The sequence below is a fragment of the Danio rerio genome, chromosome 20 (assembly GCF_052040795.2).
Source record: "Danio rerio strain M-AB ecotype USA chromosome 20, GRCz13ab, whole genome shotgun sequence".
Lineage (NCBI taxonomy): Eukaryota > Metazoa > Chordata > Actinopteri > Cypriniformes > Danionidae > Danio > Danio rerio.
Window position 1 is genome coordinate 59,906,524 of NC_141040.1, and position 21,249 is coordinate 59,927,772.

Sequence of the window (21,249 nt, forward strand, 5' to 3'; positions counted from 1 at the left end):
TGACTGTTTGATTAAAACAGGCGGCTGGCCTGACCGCTGATATAACTCGCTCTTTTTGACATCTACGTCATCATTTGTTTCACCTTTGCAGGGATGGATTCAATGTTGTAACAAACAATTTGATTACTTCCTCGCGCTAATCGAAATGCATCACATGACTGTTCATTCACTGCGCAAGCCCGGCACGACCCCGTCTAAAATGATAGAAATAAAGTCCAAACCAGCAAAGATCTTCAGCTCTAGTCTGAACTAGTAACATTGTTAGGTCGAGCTGCAAACAATGCAGGGATTAACCTGGACCCGCTATGACTAGCTGCTGTGTATATATCTATGAGCTGCTGCCACGTCCCGCGGCTGCTTTCCTCCTTTCATGTGATACTCGATGACTTTGAGGCCCATGGTCCCTAACGAAAAGGTCTTTTTGCAGAATTTACACATTGCCTCTTTGCCACGTCTTTAAATTTACATTCTCCCATCTTTGCATTTTGAACCTCACATCAACAACCGCGTAATGACCGCACGCAGGTGCAGACCGGCGTCAGCGTCTGTACTCTGTACCCGACCTACCGTAATAAGCTAATACATCACGCAGACTGTCATTTCTCTCCTGTTTCACATACTGAATTAATCAACTATTAGATGTTTTACGGTGGACCACTGTGCTTCCCTATCGTCATTAAGCAGACCGGCTAAATATTTAATACCTACAGCCACTTTACGGTAAAATTTAAGACAATTTAAGACCTTAATTTCCCGGGTTTTAATTTAAGACTTTTTAAGGACCCGCGGGAACCCTGTAGCATGTTTCAGTATAATGATTTACTGAAATATATTTTCTGTTTTCTTCTCATCTCCTCCATGGGTCTGCTGTCGTCTGATGCAGCAGCTGAATTTAAACCGTTCGGCAATAATTGAGTTAACTGTATGCATTTGGCAGTGTCTGCTGTTACTTTCTTTGCTTTCTCTGACACTTTCGGCACCACCTTTGCTTGTTATACGGTCCATCTCTGACAATTATCTTGTGTGGCACTTCCTGTTGGTTTGACAATCTTGCCGGACGTCTGGGTAACCACTGATTGAGTTGGCCCAACTCGAAACCAGCCAGCCGTCGCCGACTGGGCCAAATACTTAACATTTATTCTTCTTATTATTAGTAGTACAATTATTATCATAATATCACATCTTGCAAAAGATCAAAGCTGCCTGCATGTAAAAACATTACATAGTTAAAAAAATTCCAGATGAAACTGGATAGGTCTAATCATTTTTAGTCAAAATTAATAAAAACAAAATAAATAATGAGCTGCAGAAAATGTGCTCTGCCCCTGAAACAGCTGTAGGTGCGCTTTTACAGCCAAAATCCTATTAAAACATGTTTACTATAAGCATACAGCTTGTGTTCTAACTATTCAGGCCTGTAGCCAGGGGCCTTCGGAAGAATTTGTCCCATACAGGAGCTCATTTGTCCTATTTTGACTGATATGCCATCATAAATAATGAAAATAATCCATCGAAAAAGACCAAAAGAGCCAAACCGAATCTTCTGTCTGCTGTTGCTTTAGTGGGACTTTATAATCTGATGTGAGAGAAGTCTTCTGTCACTACTGGATTGTTTTTAAACAGAAAATGTATTTCAGGTAACTTCATTCTTATTTCTGAAATAAAAATGAGCAATAAAAAGGTATGATGCCCTGGAAGCGACCATATTAAATTAATTTGAATATATTTATATATTATATTTAATAAATATTGTTTATATCCAGGAATTTTAAAATGTACTTTTTTAACCAAAGGTTAGAAAAATTCTGAAGAAATAGTTGTTATTATTGTATTTATTATTATTATTCTTATTATTATGTTTTAATTATTAATTTTTATTGAAATGGCCAAATTGGCCAGTTTGTTTTTTGTCTGATAAATGACAGTAGGCTACAGTTTTTTACTTTAAACCCTTAACAGGTTGCTATTTTTCCTAATGATATAAAATGTGTGGTTATGATGACATCTGACTAGCTAATGCAGCAGAAAAATGTCACTAAAATGCAGCATTTAAGCTAAAAGTTTAACAGAAACTGAGGCGTATAACTGCAAAAGCTCCAATTTTGGAGGAAAAAAGAACCAGCCCTTTCCCCAGGCTGACTACGGGCCTGCAACAGATCCATTTTCCCCACACTCGCACTCACCTGCTCTGTGCTCTGCCATTAACTGTACTGTTGAGTCCAGTGTGGCCAGCTCTTAGTCTGGATAATATATTCTCCTCTGTCCTTTTCCCACTCGAGTGCCTCCCTTTACCCAGTGGCTGAATATTCTACATATGCCTTACATTTCCTCCTGCTTCCCAAATGTACTGCCATTTCCTCATTATCTGTTTCTTTATTACTGCTTTAACTGCACTTCTACTGTAAGTGTAGGAGAATTTTCCTTTCATAATCCAATGTAAATAAAGTTATGCAGCATGTGCGGCCGATAGCTCCGCCCCTTCCGCTACGTGGGCAAAGCTGCGGTCGTTGAGTGTGTGAAGTGTCCAGCAATACACACTTCTGTTTACCGGCTGAATGAGTGCATCATCCGGCTAATTAAAGTGCACTAATTATTATTACTTAGAGTTTCCAGTGTAAACGCAATACTTACACTATTTATACTACAAAATGGCATAGAATAGTGCATAAGTGTACGATTTGAGACGCACCTAAAGAATGAATGAGATGCGCGACCGGAACAAAGCTTTCCCTACTTCCGGTCTCGATCGCCATTTTATGAAATAGACCCGCCTGCCTCGCGCATGCGTGCCGTGGGGGGAACATGTTCAGACTTGTCGAGCGCGCTGTAACGGAGCTCTCCTCACACTGTCTATTCCTTCAACATTCCTCCTGTCTTCATGTGGAGTTGCTGTGCGTCAATCACTCAGTAAGTAGCCAAGTTCCTTATCATCGTAGATGTGTTTGATAGTATCATTGTGTCTTGCTTTAAATCGCCTCAGGACAAATATGACATGCGCAAACATCACAGCAGAGTCGCACGCGCGCTGAACTACTCGCCGGGCTGATTGTCCTCTAATATGATCATTTGTTTTATCAACGCGTCGCTGCCGTGTGCTGTTGATGTGAGATTGTGTTCAGTTTGATCGGAAGTTTCATATCGATTAATAACGAGCGCGCGTGAGGGCTATCACCACACACACACACACACACACACACACACACACACACACACACACACACACACAGCGGCAGCACAGGGGAGAGGTGCTCAGTCACTGAATCCAGCATAGGGATTATCCACTCACCGCCACAGTCTGTCTTTATATTGTGCTCTGTGTCTGTCCTGGAGTCAGTTTTTTGTTTCTCAATCGGACTCCGGGGGCAAACCTGGCTCCGCTTCGTGTGCACGCGCGTGACGTGTTACTCAGCCGCTGCAGGTACAGTTTGAAACTCCGCGGTTCATCTTAAACATTTCATCGATCATCTCCTCGCATTTGACAGCAAGAATGACCACAGAAGCGTTGTCTGATCGACAGGCAGCAGCTACATTTGTTCCACAGAGTCTAAAAGGCCAAATATGATGAATTTATGCCTCATTTTCTGAAGTAATGCTAGCGTTAACTGTATTTAGCTGTTAGCTGTAGTTACTGTGGCTGTGATCTGTCAAAACATCTCCTAAAACGGGTTTTCGTTGTATTGTTTCGTTGTACAGGTTTACATCAATGTAACACGTTATTTAAGAACATTTGAGCTGGTTTCAGCCCTTAGCGCTTTAATTTTTACTTTTTTACGAAATATTTACTCGCTTTTAACACTCAGGATAAACAAATCATCAACTTTATGAAAGAGCGTGTGGTCGAGTAGAATAAAGAAATGCTAATACATTGTGTTTTACATCATTATATAAAAAATGAAATATTTTCTGGCCTGATCCGAGACTCGCTGTTCAAGAGCCGATTCACGAACCGATTCACAGAGCCGAGCAGACTCGTTTTCAAACGACACCGTCACGAGGCCGCGCGCGAGTTTTATCGGTCATCAAACGGATTCGGTTAGTGTTGATGTCAAAATACGCCAGTTATATGATCATGTTCATATATTTATGATCACTGTATGTCATTTGAAAGTGTTCACCACATAACTCTGTCTGTGGTGCATTTGTCAGGCTGTTTGTGGTTAGCCGAGTGTTTGCGCGCCATTTTAAGCTAACGTTAGAACTGAACGGACGGTGCCTGTAGTGCTAAGCGGGAGACTTTACAGACGCGGCGTGTTTTGAGCTTCGTTACGAAATAAAAAGGTCATATTGTCTTAATTATTTTACTCGATGTCAACTAACCGCGTCTGTTTTGCCACAGCATTGAAGTGAAGTGACGACTGACGGACACAGTAAGGTAAGCTCAGTCCTTCACGTACATTTAGCATAATGGCCGTCATCGCCTGATAAATCATATAATCGAAATTACGAGAAATGCACTGTAGATTAACCACACTTATCATGTAGACTTTTAAAGAGTCTTTCGAATTACTGTAGTGATGTCCATTAGAGTATCAAATGCTTAAATTCCGGTTTATTTTCAAGCATTGATGTTTTCAGGTTAATCTGGCCTGCTACATGCGCGAGATGTAGACTTATAATGTTGTTTATTGGCCATGTTTATGTTTAACACTGTACGATCAGGCCAAGTTTGTTAGCTTTATTCAATTAAACTAAATTGACCTAGAAAAACAACTTTTATTAAATAGTTTGTTATAAAATTCAGTTGTATTTAAACTCTTATCAGTAATTTAAAATGGTCTATTTTTCACTGTTAATTTCAGAGGATTAACTAACGTTAATGTGAGATCTTTATTGTTTGTGTGTTAATATTTTCTGTGCATGGGCACACACATGTACTGATTGTTATACCTGAAGTGCTGGGTGAATTTACATCCTCCTCATGTCAAATGTCTTCAAATATGTTAACCATACTACTAGGGTTCCTCGATTATGGTAAAATCTTAATCATGATTATTTTGATCTTGATTGTAATCACGATTATTCAAAACTATTATCAGTTGAAGTCAAAATTATTAGCGCTCTTGTGAAATGTTTTTTTTTAATAATATTTTCTTAATGATTTGCCTAATTACGCCTTTGAATTACACTTTGAATCTGAATGCTTGTATTTTGAAAAAATCTTTTGTAAAATATCATGTGCTGTCATCAAGGCAAAGATAAAAGAAATCAGTTATTAGAAATGAGTTATCAAAACTATTATGTTTAGAAATGTGAAAAAAATCTTCTTTCCATTAAACAGAAATTGGGGGAAAGAGTTGCTAATAATTGATGAGGGCTACTAATTCTGACTTCACCTGCATATATGCAGTTATTTTCCTCCCTGTAAATAAGGAAAGGGAAATAAACACAATAAAATAAAAATATGAAACAAACTGCTTTAAGCATCTTCACTGTAAGAATAAAGCTATCTACAAAAGTCCTTCAGTTGAGCAGTGAGGGGTTTTCTCCTTTTGTTTGATTAGTAATGATGAAAACAGGCGGCAGCAGGAATATTGCGCACTGTCACTTTAATTTTTTCTCTTTCGCGTGTCTTTTGATCTCAACTCGTTTATTACACAAATGAGGGTTAATATGAATAATCAATAAACACCGCGTTTTGACACCTATTTGAACATTAAAGAGCCCATATTATACATGAAATAGGGTCATATCTTGGTTGTAAAGGTCTCCAACAACAGTCTATTATGGATGCAAGGTCAAAAAACTCTTTCGTGGTCTTATAATCTGCATTTATTTTTACCTAATTATCCCAGCGACTCCTGTTTGAATCGTCCAGTGATTCATTTGTTCCCAAACCCCTCCTTAGCGCGAAGCTAATCTGCGCTGATTGGACCAATGACAGTCTGTCGCGATTGGTTGACTGCCTTCAGTCAGAGAATGAAATGCCCAACAGCTAATCAGCAATATAGAAAGTAATCACAGTTCATACACGCTCGATAGTGTAGGCGTGGATTTTAGCTGCCACACACACACACAAAAACACACACACACCTCCGGACGACAACGCTTCCGCCCGCACCCGCCAGGTTTTCACTAACACACACACACACAAGCACCAAGCAGACACACAGGCAAAGCTCTCTATTTCTCATTAGCATAGCAATATTCGTGATATTGCTAGCCAGCTCGCTCCCGTCCCAAATTAAACCCGCTACCGACCGCTCCCGCGATTTATTCGCAAATTTATTCACGCACCGCAGAAATCTGGCGTGGGGACAGCCGCGGGAATGCAGACCTCTACCACGGAGCTCCATAAACAAAGAAGCACGCGTCACGTTTTTAACGTGACTTTGCACGCGATAAGAGAATATAGCCAGTTAACCTGATACAGTACACGCGGTTACAAGTAACAAATCACAACTAAATACATTTGCAAGCTCGAATCAACGAGGCAACAACTTTAATCGCGTACTTACACTTGAGAAATGGAGGAAGAAACCCATCCTGACGTCCATCAGTAAGTTTCACTTTACTGATCCTTCTTTTAACAAACGCTGATGAAGTATTCTTTGTAGCATGTAGCTTCCAGAAGTTTCCAGTAGTTTCCAACTGCTTGGTTATAATGCTGAGGTTTCATCTTTGGGTAGAGACTCGATAATATCCTTCTGCAGTGTGACTTCAATCGACCAGCATGTTTGTGTGCGTGTGTTTGTGAATGTGTGTGTGTGTGTGTGTCTGGGTTTCTGCGTCAGAGATGCGCATCCCACTCTGCAGACGTTACATTACAGCACATGCTTTCAGCCATTTTCATGTGAATCTGAGATTTGTAGAGCAGCAGATGTGTACAACTGGAAAGAGGGCGATGGAATAATCGATTATCACCATTAATGATTTTCATAATCGATAGAAGCTGAAATCTAATTTTCGATTAATTGCACAGTGCTACATACTACCTACTGTAAGAAAATAGATGGGGAAAGAGATGATTTGTGCACAGACCTTGACTCCATGCAGATTGGTATGACAGTGCAAGATGTACAGATTGTGACAGTTTTATTTTCTCTCTTTAGTGTTCTGCCTTTGCTGTCTTGTGCCACAACCACTGATGGTGAAAACCCTGTGAGCTACCCAACACCTGTCGCTCCATTCTCTAAGGTAGCGTTGATGTCTTCCTCATGTTTAATGTGTTTTTATGGACATGTTTACACCTGCTCACTTCATTAGTTTTTTCTGATCATGTAGCTCTCTGATTTCAGAAAACTTTACATTGACCACATGCATGAATCTCTGTTAAACAGATATGATTCTGATCTTCAAATCCTGCACTTTATGCAGATGTAACTACTTTACATTAGAGCTGCACAATTAATGCTTAAAAGATTGCGATCTCGATTCGACCCCCTAGACGATCTTAATCCAGCATTTCTACAATTCTGTCAACCATATTTTCAAGTTCAGGAGAGAAGAAAAGGCGGCTGCGCGAGTCTGTTTATTGTTTCACATACGTTGCTCAGTGACATTGACACCTCCAAATGATGTTGAATGAGTCGCATAATGTATTTATAAGTTATAATTCACCTAAAAATGTCATTTTTGTGACGTGAAGTGAGCTGCTGGCTGTGAGCTGTTTTCACAGAGAGGGCGCGCGCGCTCTATTTAATGATAGACGCGCGCGCATCTACTTTAGTGAACAGAACCTGCATATGTTGCGAGTAACAGGTAATACAGTTGTAAATAATGTTCTGTTTGTGGCACAGAGTGATCATTTGGGAGCCGCGCGAAGTATGAACAAGCACTTAGCAGTCAAAATAAAACCGAAAGTGTGCACTTCATTTAAATGATCATGTCGCATTTTAGAATTACGATTGCGTCAAGCATTTGATGTTTTTTTCTTTCATAGTGAACTCACAGTTGTGCATGAAAATAAATGTTTACAATGTCAGTTTAACTACTCTAGCCTATATATTGTTGTTGAATATAATCCGATAATGGCAAATGTCTGATTTTTTTATGACAGATTGCAAGCATGTCTCAAACATAATAATTCAACATCATAATTATTATAAGTAGAATAAAATTAAAACCAGTAGACCACACAATATTATTATCGATGTTGTGCCATATGTTTGTTTTTACCATACTTTTATTTCACATATACAAAATCGTGAGAAAATCCTGATTTTTATTTTAAGCAAAACAATCGTGATTCTCATTTTAGCCAGAATCGTGCAGTTCTACTTTACATCGACTAAAGCCTCAGATTTACTACATTTTATTGCATTAGTATTGTTATTTCAGTGTTTCCTCCAAGATATTTTTCCAGCTGTGACGGCAGGCCTTTTACACAGATCCTCCAACTACTGATGGTGTTATTTCAATGACAAATGTCGTTAGCACAGAATTACAAGTTGAGATTGCATTTATGTAATACGAGCTTGTGAACAGGAGCAAAGAATTTAATTGGTTTGAAACCGAATGTCTAATGAATATCAAACATCAAACTAACTTTAGCGTGGTCGTTTACCCAACGAGGATGTCTCCAACAGTTATTAGATTTGATAGAAATGTTTATGAATGTCTCCAACAGACCTTCAATACGGCATTAATGCACCCTAAAGTAAAGTGAAACGGCTATAAACTCCAGCAAGATAAAGTCCTTGTATGCAGAACAATAGACTTTTATCTATAAAGTATAATTATGGAGACTGTTCAACTTGACTATAAGCTACGTTGTGTTTGCTGGCATCGCGCACCTGTCAGTCAGTCATCATGTCGCCTTGCAGGGTTAAACAAATAACTCGCAGCACTACTACGGTTACAGGAAAGTTTGCTCTGTTATTATTCACTTATCTTTTAATAGGTTTTGCTGCAAATATAACCCGCTTATAAAAAACAACAGAGACGGAATGTTTTGAATGAAAAGCTGTATTGTAGCTGTGGCGGTACGGCTGCACGATTCTGGCTAAAATGAGAATCACAATTTATTTTTGCTTAATCAAAATCAGGATTTTCTCTGGATTCTGTCAGTCAAATACAGGTAAATATAAGTGAGTTATTACTATTGTTATTTCTCAAACATGGTAAAACAACAACAATAATATTAGGCGTATGTGTACTGTTGGTTAAAATGCTAAATTTTGTGTAGACTTGCCATGGTGGATTTTAATAGACTTTAAAAATGTCTTAGTTATTAATTCACAGTAAAGTGATGACATTAAAATATAACTGTTCATTATTCTGAAGTTGTGTTTGAGACATGTGCTTGTCATTTGCCATTGACATTATTAGACCATTTCTTTCCACTGGTAAAATAAGACATTTGTCATTGTCAGTATGTCCTGTTTGTTAATTCACAGTAAAATGAAGAAATCAGAATATAAGTATTCATAATTATTAAGTTGATTTATTATGTTTAAGACATGTGCTTGTCATCTGTCATTGACAACATTAGTAGACCATTTGTTTTCACTGGTACAATATAAAGTTTCCACATTATCAGATTCTGCTGACTGCGAGGCTGTTTGTTTACTGCCGAGAACGCACGCACATGAGTGCACACAGCACGCCAATGACAGCTACTTTAGTGAACAGAACCTGCATAGGCTGTGAATAACAGGTAATAAAGTTGCACATAATGTTCAGTTTGTTGCAGAGCGATCGTTTGAGGGCCGTGCGGGAGGTTTGATTTGCATGTGTGTGTGTTTTCTCACAGTGACAGCACTCGGAAGTGAAAGTCAAACCTGTGCGCACATCAAAACTGTGAAATGCGATATGATCATTTAAATGATTACAACAAGCATTAGTAAACATGTTTTTTTCTTTCATAGCGAACAAAAAGTGTTGTGCATGAGAATAAATGTTTAACAGTGTCAGTATAACTATTCTAGCTTATGTAATGTTAAATATAATACAAGAAGGAATCTGATAATGACGAAATTTTAAATTGTACCAGTGAAAACAAACGGTCTAATAATGTTGTCAATTACAGATGACAAGCACATGTCTTAAACATAATAAATCAACTCTATAGTTATGAATATTTATATTCTGATGTCTTCATTTTACTGTGAATTAACAAACAGGACATATTGAAAGTCTGTTAAAGTCCACCATAATGACTGTACAAGATTGAGCATTTTAAGCAACAGTAGAGCTACACATAGGCCTGATGTTATTGTTGTTTTACTATATTTTCACTTTAGAATTATAAGGTTCTATCTCACATATTTTGTCAAAATTGAGTTATTGACATTAATAAAAGACAGCTTATTGTTTACATTAAAACTTTTTTTTAAAAAGCAAATGTTGCACACGCTATTTGCTATATGGATTGCACAAACCTTGAAGCTCAATATCTGAAAATCATTCAGAACGCGTAGAGAACCCTATAACTCCAGGCTCTTATAACTTTTTTATTTTTATTAAGTAAAAAAACAATGTTCACTTTTTTATTTGTATTTAGTCTTTACAAACAGATGAGTATATTCATAGTTCTTGTTACTTTTCCCCTTGAACATCCTTTAAGGGTTCTATCTGTCTGTTTATATTTGTGTATGTAATTGCCTAATTAAATTAAGGTTTAACATGAAATAGTTCTTATATATGTTATATATTCCATTTATGTAGACTAATATTTTATATAACACATTTTCACTATTTAACAGATTTAATAACTATTTATCAAATTCTTTCTATTTCGTTCGCTTTGCTATAACCAGATTCCTGATGAATATGTTTGAATTTTATTTTGTAAGTTTGCTCGAGTGCTATACCAGCATGCAGTGAGTGTTAATTTGGGTGTTTATGCGAGGATCGAGTATATATGAGTATATATGTATGTGCATATGTTAATGTGTAAGTATATGTGAGGACCGATTTTATATGTATGTGGGTATATGCATGCATCAAGTTTGTATGTATATGCGCAAGTTTCATACATGTTTTGAACATAGTATAGGTTTATATGCGAGTAATTTATAGGTGTATATGCACATGTTGATAAGCGAAGTTTGATTTAAATCCTACACGGCGCCTTATAGCCATCTGTTTTGCTTTATTGCCTTCTCTTCTGACACCGCTAGTTTTAGTGTCGGAAGGTTTGCCTAAACTTTTATGATGCCTCATCTTCTGACTGTCAGTATGTTCTGTCACAGGGGTCGGGAACCTTTTTTCATCAAAGAGCCATTTTTGGGGATTTTTAGCAAATGCAGTTTTTTAAAGAGCCACGTGACAAATATATATACACACACACACACACACACACACACACACACACACAGTGTTGGTAGCATAATCTGATGGGTAATGTTAGTTACTATTATATACCAAGCAAAAATAGCTCACTCTGTGTAAACTTTAAGATAAGCCTCATGTACCTCTACCTTTTTCTGGCTGACTTGACTGAGCTTTGCTGCCGTCTCAAAATATCCAGATCCAGGGCGCAGTTTAATCTTCTCTTGATCAGGCTCATTATCTGATTTGCTCATGGTTTAATATATGTGTATATATGGTTGACTGTCTCTGGCATTTTTGAAATGTTATTTAGTAGGCCACTATGTCATTATTTGTTTTCACTGCGCACTAAACGATAATCACCAACCAATGAGAGTGATTGTAATCGTAGGAAAACTGATTAGACAAAAGTGACTACCTTTATGCGTGTGCGCGTGTACACAATGCGCTCAGGCTGTTTTGAATTTGATTGGGCGGTTGTTTTTGCATTTAGGTTTTGGATAGTTTTTGGGCTGGAATCAGTCAGCAACATCTGGCAACACTGTACACAGCTTTGCTAGCTCATTCACAGTCTCTCTCTCACATACATGCAGGTATTTACCACGCACAAGTTAATGCCGGATCAATTAATAAATATCGGAATGCAAAACACAAATATCTGACATTTACCGGAGCAAGATCAGGCTCAGATTAAGCTGTGCCACAAACAGTTAATTTGTTGTACTTATTCTCCATTTGTGAAAGGTTTGCAGTTGATCCTGGAGTTCCTCCAGGGTTTCCACGGGGTCTTTGTCTAAAAAGGCCTCAAAGTCTTAAATCAGGGTCCCCGCGGGTCCTTAAAGTCTTAAAATGTCTTAAATAAAATTTTCGATTTTTAAGGTCTGAAAATGTCTTAAATTCTGTAATTTTCCATAAGGAGGTCTTAAATTTCATGTGGGATCTTAAATATCATGTCCGACTCGTCTTATGGTGGCAAATCAATGCCAATATAAATCGAGCGCAGCGGTGATGTTTGCGCGTGAGGAGAAGTGAACCGTGAGCAGATTACAGGTCTACACGCGAGAAAATTACAGCTCGCGAGCGCACAGGGGATCTTCACGCGCGCGCTCAACTGATCCAGCGCGAGAAAACAAGTCCCGCGCGCGCACATTATCATCTGTGCGCATGATGTACGCTCTCGCGAGCAAGGTCATGCCTACAGCGCGCGCGCGATCAGTTCTCTCCGCTCGCTCGCTGGTTCTTCTCTCTGCTCGCGCGAAACATTTTGGATTTTTGTGAGTCCTAGGGCGGGACTTGGTTTTCTTGTTATCTCTAACGCTATTGGCTACTCTACCTTTCCAGAAGTTAGCCGGGATTGGACGCAGGTAAGCTAGTTTCCCCGTTAAATAAAAATATATAGGAAATCTTATCATAATGTCACAGTGTGAAACATAGACTTACTTTCTCAGTAATAATAGGTGACGACTTACTTTCAATAATGAGATATTTCTTGTAATAATTAATCTCATAATAATGCCTATTCTTACCATCATGACCAAGTCATATAATGACATATCAAAATAATGAGATATATTCAGGGGTGATAGCGTTCCGGCACCACGCCGGATTTCCTGCGTACTGTGGCTGCGGGGAAAAAAAAAATCAGGTTCACGGATATTGATCTGTCATTTCTCTAGATTCACAGAATTCACTCACTGCTGAAAGCGCCGGATTGGTTTTTATTAAGTGCCATTTTGTGTGCTCGTGAATCATCTTTTGAGTGTAGACGCCATGTAAATAAAAGATTAATTGTGTAATTTAGAGAGCTTTATAAATTATAACGGATCTTTGTGAGATCTCTATGAACTAAGATTAGTGACGCTTTTTAGTGATAATAAGAGGAGCGTGCTTTGCACTTTCCAGGCTATAATCCATTCAGAATTTGTATGAAACTTTCGTGTTCGGCACATATACGCTGATATGTTTTGGGAATGACATCTGCATATTTACGCTGGGTTTATTCTCGAAATAACGGTGAAGCAATAGACGGGACAAAAATATATTTCCCCCTTCTCCTTAAACAACTTAGTGTTTCAGCTATGAAATAGTTCAGTTTTGTATGTAGCCTAATGGCAAAGTGTTTATATTTAGTTTCGTTTTTTATTCAGCTTATTTAGAAAAACGTTTGGAGCATTTTTTTTATTCGTTAAAAATAAGTTTGTTTGTTTTTTTTTTAACGAACAGCGCCCAGCGGAAGACCATCATTGTCTGTTTGATCAGTTTGCCTTCTCGGATCATCACGACTTGCCTAAAATAAAAAATATAAAACAGTTCAAGTATAAAACAATGGTAGCTTAAACGTTAAAGAATGTGTGCTATTAGGCGCATAGTTTGCTTATAAGCAACTTATAAGCTTGCAGGACATCGAGGCGCCAGAGCAATCACTTGCATTTTTTCAGTGGGAGCAATTTAAAGTTATCCGTCATTTTTGCTCACAAAGTACGAGTAATACATCAAAAAACATTACAGCGTTTTTATAAAATAAAGAAAACCAAAATCATGCGCTTTCTGTCGTCTGGTTTTTGAACAGGAGCGCTTAACAAAATGAAGCAAAATGTATATGCCTCACATACATAATAAATATATTTATAGAAAGCTTTAAATTATTACTTAACGAAATAAAACAAATCGAAACAAAAAAACTCCTTCATGTAATCCGTAAAGATGAATTTCTCTCTAAAGGCGATCAAGTCCAAGAGGAGATTGCCAGTCAGGATCTTTGCCACACTGACTCAGAATACGTTTATTAATAAATAATTAAGATATGTCCTTACTCTTTCGACACATTCATTGTTATTTGTTTTTGCCGGTGCTTGGGGCGAGTTTTAGCTTATTGTGTGCGCTTGAACGCGGATTCACAGTAGCAGTTTTAACATGGAGTGACACGACATCTGACGTACAGATGACACTGGCACATGCCACTGAGTGTAGTGACACTTCCGGTGGCACGTGCAGTTTTCCACTGTCATGTGTCACTCGCTAGTGGCATGTGTAGTGACCTGTGTCACTCAGAGTGTCGCGCTGCATGTCACTGCAGTGACATCGACACCCGGCGCAGCTTATGACATTAATTAACACAAGCAAAACCATATTTAATCATTACGCGACTTTTAACTTAATTTATCGCGTCGCAAGTTAGTTTATTTGCTGAGCTACTCCACGATGTTTTAATTTAAACGCATTTATTTTATGTATTCGTAGTCATACTTCCGTACGTAATAGAGTCATTTGACAGTACATGTCAGTCAAATTTATTGTGGCATGCTTATGTATGGGAGGGGTTACACTTATCTGTTGTACTCTATATTATTGCATCCTGGCAGTTCCTTTGTTCCCTACAATATGGACTTTTCTATGTTTTTAATTAATTCATTTATTTTATTATTTAACTTATTTTCATTTTAAGGTATTTTAAATAATATCCTTTAAAAAGTTATAATAAAATGCATGTTTAAAACTCATAACATATATGCATGTAAGATAACAGGTGTCATTTGCCTAATGATTTTTAAATATTAAAGCAAAGAGACTTATAAGATTAATGTGCTTATAAAGTGCTTATACTGACACCTACTGGCACATGTCACACGAACACTGGCATGTGTCACTGACATTACTGGCATGTGTCTACAAAAAAGCCACTTGACAATAATGATGATCAGGGTTACACATAGGCTGTTAATATATTTGGGCCCATGGGCCCACAAGTTATGTGTTAAAAGTGCGTTGCATACATAGTACCCCCACCCCTACTCACCTCAGGTGCAAGGAAAAAAGTTCAGGCTCAGGAATTTTTTCCACTATCAGCCCTGTATATTCTTGTAACAAACTTTATTACTTGGGAGAGAAAGAGAGAGTTATACCATGTGGCAAAAGATCTCTCCATTAAACAGAAATTGGGGAAAATATACATATATTAAATCAGGACGAATAATTCAGACTTTAAATGTGTTTTGAACCATTTGATGAAGTTTAGCACCTACATTTAAACTGAACTCAAGCCAAACGTGTTCAAATTTATAAAAATCTTTTTTTTTTTCTAAGATTCATTGTCCTTGACTCATTTTCTGTGAAGAACAAGTCAGAATAAATTGGATGGACAATAGTATACAAAATAGGCTATACATGCATGCAGTGCATAAAGTACAAAGGTTTATAGTAAATATATTGCCATTAGTCTGTTATTCCACTATACAGTTAAAGTCAGAATTATTAGCCCGCCTGAATTAATAGCCCCCTATTTATTTTTATCCTAATTTTTATTTAACGGAGAGAAGATTTTTTTCAACACATTTCTAAACATTATAGTTTTTATAACTCATTTCTAATAACTGATTTATTTTATCTTTGCCATGATGACAGTAAATAATATTTGACTAGATATTCTTCAAGACACTTCTATACAGCTTAAAGTCACATTTAAAAGCTTCACTTGGTTAACTAGGCAGGGTAATTGGGCAAGTTATTGTATAACGATGGTTTGTTCTGTAGACTTTCGAAAAAAATAAATAGGTTAAAGAGGGTAATAATATGGACCTTAAAATGGGTTTTAAAAAATTAAAACAGCTTTTATTCTTGCCGAAATAAAACAAGAAAAAAGTGGGCTACTAATTTTGACTTCAACTGCATATGTGACCTTTAAGATGTGGGCCTGTCGTATAGAAAGTAGTATTTGTATGCCTCTGAAATGGAATGATGTAATGGATAGTGAGTAAAGCCAAACGAAGATTGTAGAAATTAAATTGTTGCTCAATAGGTGGCGATAAAAACCCATCTGAATGTCTGTCACTGTATTTTTTATGTTTAATTGGGCTAATCATTTTTGATTGAAGTCTTTATATGCAGGTTATTCAGTCATTAACTAAAAATGAGATTGAAAAATATATATAATATATAGATATATATATTTTACACTGATCTATATTACAAACAATGTTAACAATTATAATAATATACAAAGCTGCACTGCACATATAGTATGCATTGTATGGAAAGATCTAAAACGCAAATAAACTCTTCTGAAGACAATATTTCCTAGAAAGATCATCCCCAAGTGTAATAATGAGCACTGCTGTTGTGGTTAATAATGAAGTAAAATACAACAAACCAGACAAGTGCTGCACGGACAAATCAAATGGGTTCAGAAAGTCATGTTACAAGAATGCAAGTCATTATTTTGGATATTATTTGACTGTTTCTCGAGATTGAATCCTCATAAAGTTCATAAAGTTCTCAGAAAGTTTCTTATGATTATGACTTGCAAATTGTATATATATTTAACGGCGTGATCTTTTAACTTGCGTCCAATCCCGGCTAACTTCCGGAAAGGCAGAGTAGCCAATAGCGTTAGAGATAACAAGTAAACCAAGTCAACCAAGTAATCTGCTCACGGTTCACTTCTCCTCGCGCGCAAACATCACCGCTGCGCTCGATTTATATTGCTATTGATTTGCTGCCATAGATTTGCCGCCATACTTCACCACATCATTCTGTGTTCACACTGAACATTTTCCTGTTTTTTTTTTTGTTTTTTTTTATTTTTATTTTTTTTAGGTAAAGTCTTACATTTTCATTTTAGAGGACTTAAAAAGGTCTTAAAAGGTCTTAAATTTTCTGTTAAAAAATGTGCAGATACCCTGTAAATTGGCTGTTCTAGGTCTTAAATATTTTGCACAGGTCTTATTTTTCTGATGTCCATGTAACGCTACATCTAATGCTCATTTTACATGTTTCGTGGTGTTGTAGTTCTTTATTTCACTAGTCCAATTGTAATTTGCGGTATTACAACTACAAATGAGGTCAACATGCAATAGCCAATCAGCTCTCTGTTATTGAACTCTGTGCGTGCGGTGAATGTGACATCGCTCTGTTTGCGGAGGTTCGCTGTGGGTGCGTGCGACATGACCTTGTTTCGGTGACAAATGTCGTAATCATAGTATTACAAGTCGAGAGCGCAATCATGTAATACAAGAGATGGAATTTCGTTGCTCGCACACCGGTTTCCTCAAAACTGGTTGCAAGCTCCCAAAACTAGCTGATCACATGCACTTGATCTGCTCTCGCTCCGTCAGACTCAATTTGTGCCTTGTGTTTCCTCCTCTTCATGCTTTTGCTCTCCAGAGATCGTTCTAGTGATTAGGTTATTCCAAGAATGTTGATGTGGTTTATATATTGCTACGCTGTTTATTAACAATCCATAAAAAACTAGAATGTTAAGGTAAATCCTATAATAAATTCTAGTGTTTTTAAGTGTTGGGTACACTGCCTATGTTTTAGGCTATTATTATTTAATTTGTTTATGAATGCTTCAGCATACTGTAGTATTAAGAGTAGTAAACTGATAAAATGAAATGTAGTTTTACTACAGTAAAGTGAGTTGAATTGTAGGATGATATACCCTATGTTGTAAAATAAATGAATACAACGCTATATAAATAAAGTTTGTTTATATTGCACTTGTTGTTACCATAGAAACTATAGTATTACCACAACAGAGTAGGGCTGCAAGGTTGAATAAGGATCATTATTGAAAGGATTATAATCACGATAACGATTTTTATGGCTAACTTTGCATTTTTCTATGCATTACTAACATCACTAAACCTGGCAACGTTTGTTTTATAAGCTAACCAAACATTTGCAGAGATTAGCAATTTTTTTCTGACGTGTTTGACAGTTGTAGACAGACGACACTGTATCATTGTTTTAATGTAAAAAAAAAAGTGTGGCCCTGTTCACGCAGGTATTTAGGGTCAATTTTATCAATCTGATGCAACTATTATTTACAGGAAATAAAACTGCAATTAAATGTTTCAGATCAATTAAAACTTAATTTAAAAAGGCTAGCCTACTTTATGCATTAAATAATGAAATAGACAACTAATTTCCTTTATTTCCAAATAGACCGTACACTTGTCTGTTTTAAATTTTACTTTTGTTTATATTTTATATTTTAAATACTTTATATTTAAAATACCATTCATTTAACAAATATTTTAGCACATCGTAAGTAATTAAATTACCTGTCTTTTAATTAAAACCTTTATGCAAAAGTATCAGGAATTGATCACACACAGGAAAAAAGGCAATCATCCAACACACAGCGCTCTCACGCCACGTTTTCAAGGATAAATTTGCATCTAAGTGCTGCTTTGACAATAATAAAATAATTAAAAATCACATTAAAGACTTTACTCATAAAAAAAAGCATTCATAAAGGTGTACCTTATGGAAAAACACCAATTGACGAGCTCTTCTTCTGGTTTTGAAAGAATCAAGGAGCTTTAAAAAAATCTTAATTTGCTGAAGAGAAATGACAAGAAAAAAGAAAAAGATTAAACATATTGGCGCTGTGTAAAGAACATTCTACTTTAATATATTTATTAGACCCCAATACAAAAGATTATGAATGACTGAGTGTGAAGCCTGTGTGCTTCAGCAGCGCGTGCCGCTGTTTGTCAATGAGGAGGCGGAGAGAATGCGCTGTTTAGTTTCAGCTCAATATATTTAAATAAAAACTATTACCAAACTGCTCATCACACTCAAAGTTAAGCTAAAATTCACACCTCTTGTTGGTTGAACCCACGGGATGCATAGTGAACCTAACACGCCATTCTTTTAATTCAATATTTGTGAAGAACGAGCCAACCGCAGATGCTTTGTCATGTTGGTCGCAACACTCTTCTTTATAACTTTTTAGTTTATTACAATAATTACACTTAGCTTTGCCATTGTTCTTCACCACATGTAGCCACTCTTTTGAGCACATCTTGCGGTCCATCTCTAAACAAATGTTTAGATTATTAAGTTCCTGGCAGAGTAGCAAGTGGAAAAATGTGCATGCAGGAATTGGACGAGAAATCAAAAATTTAATTATAAAACAAGTTTCGGATTCTTAGTACCTAATACCTCAGTACTACCCGCCCAGTTTTATTACAAGTGTGTTCTTTATATTTGTGGCTGTGAAGTTTAATAAGATATATATATATATATATATATATATATATATATATATATATATATATATATATATATACAGACACACACATATACATATATATATATATATATATATATATATATATACATACACACACACACACATATATATATATATATATATATATATATATACACACATACATATATGTGTATGTTTGTGTATGTATGTATATATATATATATATATATATATATATATATATATATATATATATATATATTTAAATCCTGCACGGCGCTATTATTAGTCATGATTAACATTTTGGGCAAAATATTTTGCTTTTTATTTCCGTTATCGTGCAGCCCTACAAGTAATTGCCTACGAGTAATTAAAGTACTTTACTATAGTACTGTTCAAAACACTGTACATGCCAATATATGTGTTCAGTGGCCCAGTGGAACAGCTTTTACTTAAAATGAAGAGGATGATGGGGAAAATTTACTCCACAATCTCATCATCAATGTTAAAGACAGCAGACACTAGTTCAGGGGTTTTCAAACTGTGGGTCGCGACCCACTAGTGGGTTGCACAGTGAACAAAGGTGGTTCGCGTAACGTCACATAGCTGCAGCTATATTTACATTGCGGTGAATCAAAACGAGTACGATTGACGGCAATAACTCAAAAACCTCTTACCCTAAAAATATGTAAAGTGTGTTTCCTACAAAAAGACAAAGCTGGTTATGTTTCACAGCTGTCTTTTTCTTTTCGCTCGACATTACGAGCACTGCTCAGTTTGAGCCCTCGCAATCTGCGTTTAGCCGGTAGAGCTCGCGCTGAGTGGAGCTCTCAGTAAGGGACCGTCAGAAAAGTGCTTATTTTTTTTCCCGTTTTTTTTTTTTTTTTTCTCCGTCCTGTTTTATTTGAAACACAACAAATTTTCTCTTAAATGAGCACAGTTACTAAAGTAGTCGAATGCATTATTATAGATCTGTGCATTCTTACATTAACTCATCTGTTATCAAACAAAACACAATGAGAGATTAATTTGCTGCTCTTCACTAAATAACAATAGTAACTTTAATCAATATGCAAAAACAATAAAAAGTGAAATAGATTTTATAGCTTTATTTAATTTCTGGATAGGCCATGATTTTAATAGGCTGAACCTTTTATTTTATTGTCAATATTTTTTGTCAATAATGTTTGCTATGTGTTCTATCATTTGAAGCTATTTGTTGTCCCATATTTTTTACATCCCAACGTTGACAGATTGCTAATTAATAAATCGCTATAGTGCTATCTGTTAGTTTTAATGTCACTAAGTGTTATGGAAGGGCATAGATGTTATGTAAAATAGTAATAGTAATGTAACTACCCCCATCATTCCTTCCTCAAGCAAATGTGTAAATATTAGATCTATTTAGCAATAATGTTAATTGCATTGGCATGTTTATCTGACTTTTTCCCAGCTTGTAGTAGTCGATCATAAAGCGATTTAGTTTCTTATGACTATACACTAGCAGTGGAGTTTACTGAGATGTGTCGGGGCTTGATCAAAGGTTGATCATATTCTCTTCTGAAAAAAAAGAGTTACAGCCAGCATCCCACAAAAAGCACTTCGAGCCTCATTTTGTGCATATCAAATCGCAAAATCCAAAAAGCTGCACACCATATATTTTTGACTGCTTTGAATGGAGACATTTTTTTTACCCATTTTTCCATATTAAAGTATTATGGAGGGTCTTAAGATTGAATTACTTGCCTAGGTGGGTCCCGGATTAAAAAAGTTTGGGAATCCCTGCACTAGTTCACTTTATTTTAGTTGCCATGATGAAATGAGAGTGATTAGTGAGATTTATTTGAAGAGTGAATAGTACAGTAGACTGTAATACCTCATCAAGTGTTTCCCTATTTTCTATCAGTTCCATTTCTGCTTGCATGAGTTATATTTAAATGTTCTTATTTTATTAGTATGGTGCACCTTTTGTATGTTTAATAAATGTTTTTAAATTAAAACTATTCTCTGTGTCATTAAGTGTTAAAAATAGAAATATT

The 21,249-nt window shown here is 36.4% G+C and overlaps 1 long non-coding RNA gene across 5 annotated transcripts in view; it reads left to right on the top strand.

Annotated features, from left to right (window-relative positions):
• The first annotated feature begins 2,786 nt into the window (after positions 1 to 2,786).
• LOC137488714 (uncharacterized) overlaps positions 2,787 to 21,249 on the top strand; it is a 32,733-nt gene continuing 14,270 nt past the window's right edge. For 2 of the 5 annotated variants that reach the window (XR_015519222.1, XR_015519223.1), the window contains exons 1-3: positions 2,787 to 2,907; positions 4,337 to 4,372; positions 7,050 to 7,134. This is a non-coding gene — a long non-coding RNA (uncharacterized LOC137488714). Of the gene's footprint in view, positions 2,908 to 3,391; positions 4,373 to 7,049; positions 10,602 to 12,788; positions 13,742 to 21,249 lie in introns of those variants that run through there. The other 3 variants (XR_015519224.1, XR_015519225.1, XR_015519226.1) reach the window with 3 other exon arrangements.